The sequence below is a fragment of the Elephantulus edwardii genome, unplaced genomic scaffold (genome assembly GCF_000299155.1).
Source record: "Elephantulus edwardii isolate Elephantulus edwardi_28Jun2011 unplaced genomic scaffold, EleEdw1.0 scaffold00009, whole genome shotgun sequence".
Lineage (NCBI taxonomy): Eukaryota > Metazoa > Chordata > Mammalia > Macroscelidea > Macroscelididae > Elephantulus > Elephantulus edwardii.
In genome coordinates, this window is record NW_006399759.1 from 3,990,145 (window position 1) to 4,001,182 (window position 11,038).

Genomic DNA, 11,038 nt, shown 5'->3' on the forward strand with positions numbered 1-11,038 from the left:
TGGGAGGAGACTAGCCATCTTTCTGCAGAGTAGCTGGCAGATTCAAACTTTGTGCCTTCAGGATTGTCACACAGTTTCATACCACTACGTCACCAGAGCTCCTTTTATTCTGGAGCTGCCTATATTTTGTTGTTCTTGATGTCGTGGAGCGTCATGTCTGAACCGACTCATAGCAGACCCTCCAGTGGGTTTTCAGAGGCAGTTAATCACACAGGAGGAGATTGTCCATCCTTCTCCTCCAAAGCAGCTGATGGTTTGAACCACATGCCTTTGAGATTGCATCACAATGTCTTACCACCAGCCTAGCAAAACTCCCTGTGTTCCACAAAAATGTACTGAAGCCGACTATTACATTCTCACACGGCCCTCTCTACTCATGGTCCCTGAGGGTCCAGGAAGGTAGATAGGGATCGGCAGCATTGTTGCAACAGGCCAGAGCAGCAATCTAGGCAAACACAGTTAAACAACCTATTCCCAGGAAAAGATCAACATAGCAAAATCTCTTCTGAGCAAGCAGGGAAAGAGGAAAATCAGGCAGTCAGGGGGTGTGTCCAGGGCCTCTCTCTATTTTCATGTGGTCTACCAAATCAGTGCACAGGTCCAACATTCAGTCTTCCTTACAGTAAATGTCTCCCCTGGTTGGCTGTCAGAATGCCCAGAGCCATCTGGCTCTCAAGGACCACCGCCGTCACCCGCGAGCTTCCGGCTGTCCATATAGCTGCACACTTCCCTGCTGCTGGTCAGGGCCTGCTCTCAGAACCTCGTTTTGTCCCGTCACGTCTACGGGACTAAGAAGAGGACTAGAGAGACATTCCAGAGGAAAGCTGTGCACTTGGTCCACCTCACTTCACTTCATTTGAAGACCAAGTTCTCAGTGATATTTTAAAAGCAAATATATCATCCATGTGACATTTTATAGTGATTCATTCACCAGTCTTTTCTTTTGCTCATTTTATTAGTAAATCCACAAAAACAGAGTTAATATTGTCAAATTGTCATGTTTCATTGTTTCTTTGCAATCTCATTATTAGCAAGTATTCTAGACCAAGGCAATTAAACTTCCCCTCATATTTTCGGCAACTTACTACACATACTCAAGCTTAGCTCCTATCATCTTTCCCCTAGTGTTGGATTGATCCTCTGGAGGAAAATTCTAATAGTAAGAGAGAACAGTCCTGGTGAAAGTATGAGGAGAAGCAGACCATACTGAGTTTAGCATTCCTCTAGCCCTGTCTGCTCAGAATCAGTTCACCTCAGCCAGAGACTGGGAGGGGCAGTGATGGAGAGATAGCTACACAGCCCTATCATTTCCTGGGTGCGATTGCCTTAGGCAATTGCTGTTCTTATCACCCACAGAGAAACAACTACCATGATGCTAAAAGAAAGGGAAGATTCTGACATCTTGGGGCTTATGAAACACCCTTGGTATGTCCTGCTCTTGCTTTCATCCCTCCAAGGCTGCCAATGTCTTCCTAGAGTGGGCACACAGTTTCACAGGGATCCACCCCAAAAAGCAGCAGCTGTGAGGTCTGTGCACAGCTCCCCTTCTCAAGCACTAAAGGCGTATCTTGGAACAGAATCAGATCTCTGACTGGAACTAATTGGGCAGCTGTAGAGCACGTACAGAGGTCTGTTCCAGTCTCTATGACTAAGGAGGGGATAATAGGACTGATAAGAAATTTGTTTGTTTTGGTTTTATTGTTATTAATGTTTTGTTTTTAAGAAAGGAGACGATTTTTTTGCCTCAAATGACAGTATTCTGGTTTGAGAGCAAAGGACAAGAAGAGAAAAAGCAGAGGAGAGTGATGGAAATGAGAAGGCAGCTTCTCTGCATACCATCGACAGTGACTCTGTCCACTCCCGCCATTCACTGCCCCTCTGCATTGCTTGCTGTCTCCACGTTAACAGCCTGAGTAAGAAGGAGGGGCCACGCAATGCTGGACCAGAGCTCCAGCCCAGGGAGAATGAGGCGGAGGCGGGCAGAGGGTTGAAATTCTTCAGGCACACACGGTTCATGCTCTAGGTCGTACTCTCTCTCCAGCTAACTCCCTCCTCCCTCTCGCCTTCTGCAAGCATAGTTGCTCATCCTGCTTCCGGCTGTCAGGTGTGCCCCACACACAACTGGCCCACATTGTGCATCACTTTCTAAGCTGCAGCTTCTCCTGCAGTCCTCTGTGTCCATTCCCAGGTAGCTGAGCTTAAGTAGCCAGTTATACTGCACTGAGTGGTGACCATTGTCCCAGCTGCTACTTCCCAGTCTCTTTCTACTTCCCAGTCTCTTTCCCACACTCATGAAATGCTCATGTCCCCACAACCATGTTATGCATCTTGGCATTTTCAACGTTTCTGTACTCACACAGTGGTCCTTGTGAACTTAGGAGTTCTTGCACATAAAGGTCACTGACTCTCAGGAAGCCCCTCCCCAGTAGACAGGCCAAACTCACCAGGTTTGCCCCTACAGATGATATATGCAGTCCAGATGCCCCCTCATGGAAGTTGTTGTCTAACCTTCTGAGATATCCTGCAGGTGGGCTAAACCTAGTCCTGAATTTACCCCCTTAGATGCTTCTCTCTGATCATCTCTGTCTCCCGTTTCATGGCTGGCACAACAATTGTCTGGGTATGGCTCAGTAACTTGAAATTGGTTCCAAGATGCTGAGATACCAAAGAATGAAGCTGGCAACTCAACAATGGTCTCTCATTGCTGTCAAGTAGCAATCGACTCACAGTTGACCCTCATGAGATTTCTTTTTTCCCTAATGTTTTCTTTTAATTGTGATTTTAATGGAAGTTTACAGAAAAGTTGGATTTTCATTCACTCATTGTTGCACATTTGACCCCTTCTCCCTCGTTTCCCCTTCCCCAGTTCACTTTTTTAAATTTGTGCTTTATTTATTTTTTATTATTATTAATTTTAATGAAAATTTACAGATATTTTGGATTTACATTCATTCATTATGTCACTTTTCTCCTTGCGCATCCTTCTCCTCCAGTTAGCTCTTCTCTTTGAAAAGTAAAGGAAAAATTCTTTCATTGTAATACAATCCTTCCCCGCAAGTCCATTCCACTATGCAGCCTTCATTCTGGACTCCTTTCATGACAGTAATACTTAATCATATATACCTTTTAAACAGTTCTCTTTCTCATCTCTTTCAATGCAGTATACATAATTTATCCCATCTTTCTCAGTCTCTCCCTCCAAACCCGTATGTCAATCCCTTACAACAGTGGCACTATACAATATTTGTCCTTTTGTGACTGAGATATTTCACTCAGCATAATGTCCTCCAGGGTCACCCATTTAGAATAATATTTCATGAGTTCCTAATTTTTCAATGCAGCATAGTATTCCATTGTGTGAATATACCACAGCTTCTCTATTCACTCGTTTGTTGATGGGCACTTAGGTTGTTTCCAGCTCTTTGCTATTGTCAACAAAGCCACAATAAACATAGGTGTGCATATATCTGCTTGGGTGATGGTTATGGTCTCTTTGGGGTATATTCCAAGTAGTGGAATTACTGAGTCAAATGGTATTTCTATTTGCAACTTTTTGAGAAAACGCCATACCGCCTTCCACAGTGATTGCACCATTTTACACTCCCACCAACAGTGAATAAGGGTTCCAGTTTCTCCGCAACCTCACCAGCATTTGTTGTTTGCTGTTCTGTTAAATTTTGCTATTCTTACTGGGGTGAGATGATATCTCTTATTGTTTTGATTTGCATCTCTCTTAGAGTTAGGGATTTTGATCATGTCTTCATGTGTTTGTTTGCCATCTGAATGTCTAATGTCTTCTTTGGTGAAGTGCCTGTTCATATCCTGTGCCCATTTTGCATTTGGGTTGTTTACCTATATCTTGTCATGGTGCCCAGTTCACTTTTTTAAAAAAATATTCATTCATTGTATCACAATTACCTTCCTACCCTTCTCCCATCTTCCCCAATCCTCTTTGTAATGTACCTCTTATTCTGGTCTGTTGTCGTACATATAATGCATAATCTTATATTCCTTTTAACTAGTTCTTCCCTTCATCTGTCCCAATACACTATTCATTATTTATCCCCTCTTTTATTAGTTTCTCACATTGTGGCATTTCTAAGGTTGTAAATTGCACGAGAGGAGATTATTCATCTTTCTTCCATGGAGCTGCAGGTAAATCAAACCTCCAGGGAAACATGACCTTTGGGGTAGAACTGCACATTCCCAGGGACTAAGCCACCAGAGTTTCCTATGGTGGTAACTGTTGTTGTTTGCCATCAAATCAAAATTGATCCATAGCTGACCCTCCAGCAGGTTTTCAGAGGCAGTAAATCACATGGAAGGAGATTGTTCATTCTTCTCCCACAGAGTAGCAGGTGGATTTGAACTCTGTTCCTTTGGGATTGCAGCACAGCTTCTTATCACTTAATGAAGTAAAGCCCTAGGTGAGAACAGAGCAGGTTAGAGTGTCTGTGATCCTCAGAAGGAAGCAGGGGCTGTTATGACTCTGGAGAACAGAAGCAGCATCATTCCAGGTCTCCAGATCTCAAATCTCACCCTAACAAAGATTACAATGGCTTAGCAATCAAAAGAGAAGTCAGCAGCCAACAGAAACCCAGCCACATGCCGCCTCAGAAAAACATGTTCCACAGCCATCCACCCCTAAGGCTGCCTCTGACAATCTTACATGTTTCCCATCATGGATTGACTTTTGTCCACCTTCCCCACCTGACTCCCTCCCACAAATACATACCTGCATTGGTATAATGTAAAAGCTGTGTAATGATCAACTATTGTCTGGTAAACCAAATTGTTAAAGGATTAAGGGTAGAATTCAACTCAACTCAATTGTTCTCGAGTGCTCGAGTGCTGAATTTTTATGGGATTTCAAAGGCTGTAGTTACACAGGAAGAGATAGCTCATTTTTCTCATACTGAGCTGCTGGTGGATTTTATAGACCATCAAAGAGGAGCAGACATTCGGTGAGCAGAGATCTTGTCTATGGAGCTCCCACCATAGCTCTAATCAACTATAAGGGAAGTGTCCCTACAGTGTAGCCTATAAGACCTTTATCTTACTAGGGGAAAAGGGGCGAAGAAAAGAGCCAAGTGGGGAGACTTTGTTATCTGTCACCAAGAAAGAATTGCCAGCAATGGAGTGCATCTTTTGGGACACCTTGATGCTTCATCTTTGACACAAGGGAAGTCAAGGACATGAGGATCTCCTGGAGATGCTGAAGGAAACAAGGACTTTCTTCTAGAACCAATAAAGAGAGAGCAAGTCTTCCCCTAGGGCCAGGCCAGCACCCTGAATTTGGACTTTCAACCTTCTAAACAGTGAGAGAATAAATCTCTATTGGTTAAAGTCATCCACATTTGGCCCCAGCACTAGGTAACTACAGTGCTTTTCTGCAGGGTGTATTTAGTCTTAGAAAATCCTATTTACCTTAATCTTACCCAGTCATTTTGTGGGATTACAAAGACTATAGCTAGAGAGGTTACTGGTTAGCCCTGGGTATCTTGGCATGGAGATTAGTAGCCAACATAATTTTTATCCTAATTATTAAAGTTTTGCTTATTTTTCACATGGATATTTACATATTTTTTGGATGGAGAATCCAGCATTATATATGTAACTATTTTTTTAAGCTATAAAGAGGACAACTGAGAGATTTGAGGTCATAAATACAAAAAGGATATCTGTGTTTTATTGACTATGCAAATACATTTGACTGTGTGGATCACAGCAAATTATGGCTAACATTGAGAAGAATGGGAATTCCAGAGCCTTTAATACTTAATGATGTTCATGCAAAACCTAGATCAAGAAACTACTGTCTAAACACAGCAAGGAAACACTGTTATTGTTGTTGTTGCTGGGGTCACTATGAGTTCAACCCTGTTCTATCTTGCGCCATCCTCACACTTCTTGACACAGAAAAGCCCACTGCAGCAGTCACCATGTTAACCCACCTCTCCTTCACTGACACTCCACCCTTCATATCCCTCTCCAAGGAAAAGCCTAGAAACATGCCCAAAGTATGTGAGGAATATTCTCGGAAAGGGAGTTAAAATGAGCAGACTGTCAGTATGGCAGGGAAAAGTGTGAGCTATATTTCTATATCTTAGAAAGTGCTCTAAGGGGGGATGTGATAAAATCTGGAAAAATACCTTACAGTTGAAAAGCTGCCTTACTTTTCAAAACTGTGTTTGTGTAGGATGTAACATGTCACATCATAACCACACTCAAATTTGTGTAGGAACATCTGAAAACGAAGTTAAATTTTAAGTATATTAAGTTTTAAATGCATCTAGTGTGTTTGGAGGCTCATGTGTGAAGTACTTAGATTCTGGAGGGTTGTTCTTGTTGTTGTTATGTGCTGTAAAGTCGCCTGGAATTGATGGCAACCTTCTGAAGCCTGCCTTGTCCTGAGCCAGTCTCACTGACTCTGACGCACATACCCTATTGCCTTAGTCACTGTATCAATACATCTCATCAGGGGTCTACCTCTCCTGCTCTGTCCCTTTACCTTTCTAAGCATAATATCCTTCTGTAATATCAGTCCCTCCTGAACACATGTCCAAAGTACGTGAGACAGAGCTTCAAAATTCTACCCAAGGAGAAACTTGGTTTCACCCTCACCAAGACAAACTGATTTGTTTTCTTGGTGGTCCATGGTATGTTCAAGACTCTTCTCCAGCACCACAACTCAAAAGCATCAATTCTTCTTTTGTCATCTGTAGTCATTGTCCAGCTCTCTGATTCATAGCAAACAATTGCAAAGACCATGCACTCAAATAGGTGCATTAGTCTCTAGACTGATATGATTGCTTCTCAGTACTCTGTAGAGGTCCCTAACAGAAGATTTACCTAATGAAATTCACCTTTTGATTTCCTGACTGCTGGTGTCAAGAGTGTTGATTGTGGAGCTGAGCACGCTGTAACTGTTGACAATCTCAATTTCTTCTCCATCTATCATGGTGCTGCCAACTGGCCCAGTGGTGAGACTCTTTGTCTTCTTGATGTTGAGCTTCAATCCATGTTGAAGATTATAGTCCTTGACCTTCTACAGCAAGTGCTTCAAGCCCTCCTCAGTTTCAGCAAGCAAGGTTGTGTCATCTGCATAACATAGGTTGTTGAGTGTCTTGATTCAGTAAAAAGTCAGGTTAAACTGGTCACTTTTTTCTACTTCATTCACAATTGTGTGTAAGCTGATTGGTTGCCTGGATTTAGTTAACAATTAGCTGTGGGCTGGAAGCCTCTTATTTTAGTCAATCAGGATCTGGCAGGCAGGCCTTTGTATTTAAAAGTCAACTGAGCCCTGACTAGGCCTCCAGTTTGGAGGCTCATGTGTGAAGCAGTTGGATTCTGGAGGTAGGTTCTCTTGATTTGGTTGAAAGTCAGGTGTAAACGGATTGATTTTTTTTTTCATTCACAATCATGTGTAAGCTGCTTGGTTGCCTGGATTTAGTTAACAATCAGGTGTGGGCTGATAGCCTCTTGTTTTAGTCAGTCAGGACCTGGTGAGTGGGTCTTTGTATTTAAAAGTTGGTTGGGCCCTGGACCTACAGCCCTCAGGCCTAATGTTATGTGTGTTTGAGAAGAACATTGTTCTAAGTGGTACAACATTTGTCTGCCAGTTTGCTGTACTGAGATAATTTGGGGTTACTATGATAATGAATGCTGTGCCACTGGTGTGTCAAATGCCATAATGGTTTACTCATGGTGAACAGGGTTTGGTATCACTCTCACATTAAGTCAGGCTTGGAAGCAGGATTTGCATCCACTTCTTAAACAACAGGCCTTTGGAAACTCTATGAACATTAGAGAAACAACGATAGTTATGAAACAGGGTTCAGATCTTTTGTTCATAGGGTTGCTATGAGTTTCACTCAACTCGACAGCACTTAACAAAAACAACAACCATGTTGCTGTCATGTACCATCTAGTCACTTGCAACTCACAGAGACACTATGTACAATAACTCTGAACCCTGTTCTATCCTGAGCCAACCTTATTGCCTCTGACACACCAACCCTCATTACCCCCGTCACTGAGTCAATCCATCTCATCGAGGTCTCCTCTCTTGTGTTGTCCCTCCACTCTCCCAAGCATGATGTCCTTCTCCAAGGACTCCTCGGAACATGCCTAAAATATGTCAGACGAAGATTCAAAAATCATTGCCTCTAAGGAGGAGCCTAGTTTTACTCTCTCTAGGATGAACCTGTTTGTTCTCCCAACAGGCAATGGTTTATTCAATACTCTTCTCCAGCACAACAGCTCAAAGTCATCAATTCTCCTTCTATCATCCCTAGTCATTGTTCAGATTTCTGATACATAGCAAACAATTGCAAAGACCGTGGCCTGGATCAGGTGCACCTTAGCCTCCAGACTAACATTGTTGTCCTTGAATACTGTGGAGAGGTCTCTGACAGGAGACTTTCCCAGTGCAATTCATCTTTTGGTTTTCTGGCTTTTGGTGCCAAAAGTGTTGATTGTGGAACCAAGCAAACTGAAGCTGTTCACAATCCCAATCTCTTCATCATCTATCATGATGCTTCCAATCAGCCATACTACTCTATTTTTTTTAAAAAGAAAGATTTATTATTAGTACAATTGCCAGGCATTGTTTTTGGCACTTAGGGCTACAGGAAGGAGCAAAAACAAATTCCTGCCTTCATGAAGCTTACATTCTAGTAAGTGAGACGCACAATCAACAAGTCATTGGTTAAAATACATGGTATTTTAAGTACTACAGGAAAAAATAAAACAAGTAAGTAGAATTATGACGGATGAGATAGTCTAAGAAGGTAACAACAGCCTAGAACAGAGTAAGCAATCAGTAGAACAGTACGTGGTGGAGGAAGAAAAAAACTGTTTATGTAGCTCCCAGCAGTCCTAGGCCTTTTATTCACCTTGAAATGATTGGAAGATATGAACATAGGACTGGTGCTCTGATTTGGATTTTATAAGGCTCGTTGTTCTTGTTGCATTTTAGGCAGACTCTAAGGTAGTAAGGTGGAAGCAGGGAGGCCTGATCAAGAGAGGATGGCTAGATCAAGGTGGTAGTGATTGGAAAGGGAAACTTAAGCATAATTTCAAATAAGTTTGTTCTTTTCATTTGAATCTCTCTGCCAAGAGAAAAATAAGAGTTATATACTGTATGAAAAAGCAGCATCTCCACATTGTACCTCAGAACCAGACCCTACGAACAAAAGGCCTGAGCCCTGTTCTATAACTATCATCATTTCTCTTATGTTCATACAGGTTTCAGAGGCATGTGGCTTAGAAAGTGGATGCCACTTCTGCTTCCAAACCTGAATCAATCCGGGAGCTCCACCAAACACTGCTCAGATGGGTAACCATTGTGGTGTTTGACACACCTATGGCACAGCGTTTAGCATCACAGCCCTTTTGATAATTTTATACCCACACACATAAAGTGCTTTAAAGTTAACAGTCATGGAAACAGAGTTGGGTATCTACTTCTCTGGTGTTTTTCACAAGAGCAGAAATGTTACTATTTTACCAATTCAGTTATGTAATCAGGGTTTTTGTGCTGTTTTTAAAAAAACCCCTCTAATTAAATGTGGAGGGTTTACCCCCCTCTGAGTTAACAAAATCAAGAGAGATTTTGTGTTTGCTGCAAGCCTCTATTTATAAAAGAATGTACAATTTTAAATTGTTCACCACCTTTCTGGTTACTTTTGGCTACAAATACAAGTATTGTTTTGATTCTCCCATCTCAAGATACATCTTTGAACATTTTAATTTGTATTATATTTAAATCAAGCTTCATTTTTACAAAGCATATTCTGTAATTTGTACATAGCATTGAATTTTTAAATGAAATGAGTTATTAGTTAGGTGGAAGGCTTAAAATTTCTTTAATGAACTCAGAGTGATTCTATAACATTGTGTTAACTCTAGCTATATGCACACAGGTAAAGTAGGCATCCAAGAGGAATAGCAGCAAAAGTCCCTTCACGGCTTGTACACCAGGTAGGAAGGTGCGATTCTTGGGCCTCTGGCCTTCCTTAGGAAGCAGTTAACTTCCGCTGAGCCCCTGCCACCCGTCAATGTTGGTGGCTGTTCCGAAAGTGTTTCTCTGCCATGAGCATCTCATGCAGAGTTGTGTGCGAGTCCTCTTCTTTTCGGTCTTGAAAAGTAGAATCTTTCTTTTGGAAGAAATCTGATACATATACAACAACAAATACTGCAACCAGAGCCCCTTGAATGAGTCCAGTCAATGCGTCCCTCCAATGGTGTTTATAATAAAAAACTCGAGAAAGGGCCACATAAATGGATACAGCAATGAGACCTAATTGCAGTGTTGGGAAGAGTCTTGCCCAAACTCCCATCTTCCTGGCTTGGAGATACAGTGCCAGAAACAGCATGCAATACATGGAGAAGGAAGAGTGGCCCGAGTGGAAGGACAACCTTCCTTCCTTAATTATTCCCACATTTCCTCTGCATATGTAGGTTTCAATGTAACCGTCACTGCAGTTGATCTTTGACCAATCGGGGTCACAAACATCCAAGAAGCGAGGTCACAGTTTGCCTGTCGAATGCTTGGCAATGTCAGTCAGGGACTGACTAGCAGCAGCACCAAATAAAAAAGTTCCAACGGCTTTGTAAATAGTGGTGACGTAGCTGTTCCCCACAAAGGAATCTGAGTGCAATCGGTCCAAGTGAACAGACCAATTTCTCCAAGAATAATAACGATAATATTGTACGGAATGGCTGTTCCACCTAACACCACAGATGGTATGGTGTCTTCTTTGTAAGGGTACTTGATGGAATCATCATTACAGAATACTCCCCGAATGAAGGGCGATTGCAAAGGGCAACCCCACCTGCAACAAGCAGAGCAGGTCCAGGGCCACGCACAGCAGCCGCTTCCTGGCGAACATGGCGGCGGCCGATCCCGACTTCCGGTCACAGTCACGGGTTGACGAGGGCCCTGAGCCATGGCTCCTGCCAGGGAGCGGAGAGGTGCACTGGGAACTGGGAGCATTACGACCTCCAGCAGTGGCGCTGGGGACCCCCCGGGACC

The 11,038-nt window shown here is 42.6% G+C and overlaps 1 pseudogene; it reads right to left on the bottom strand.

Moving 5' to 3' along the window:
• Positions 1-10,058: 10,058 nt before the first annotated feature.
• Positions 10,059-10,895, bottom strand: LOC102855137 (annotated as a pseudogene).
• Positions 10,896-11,038: the final 143 nt, after the last annotated feature.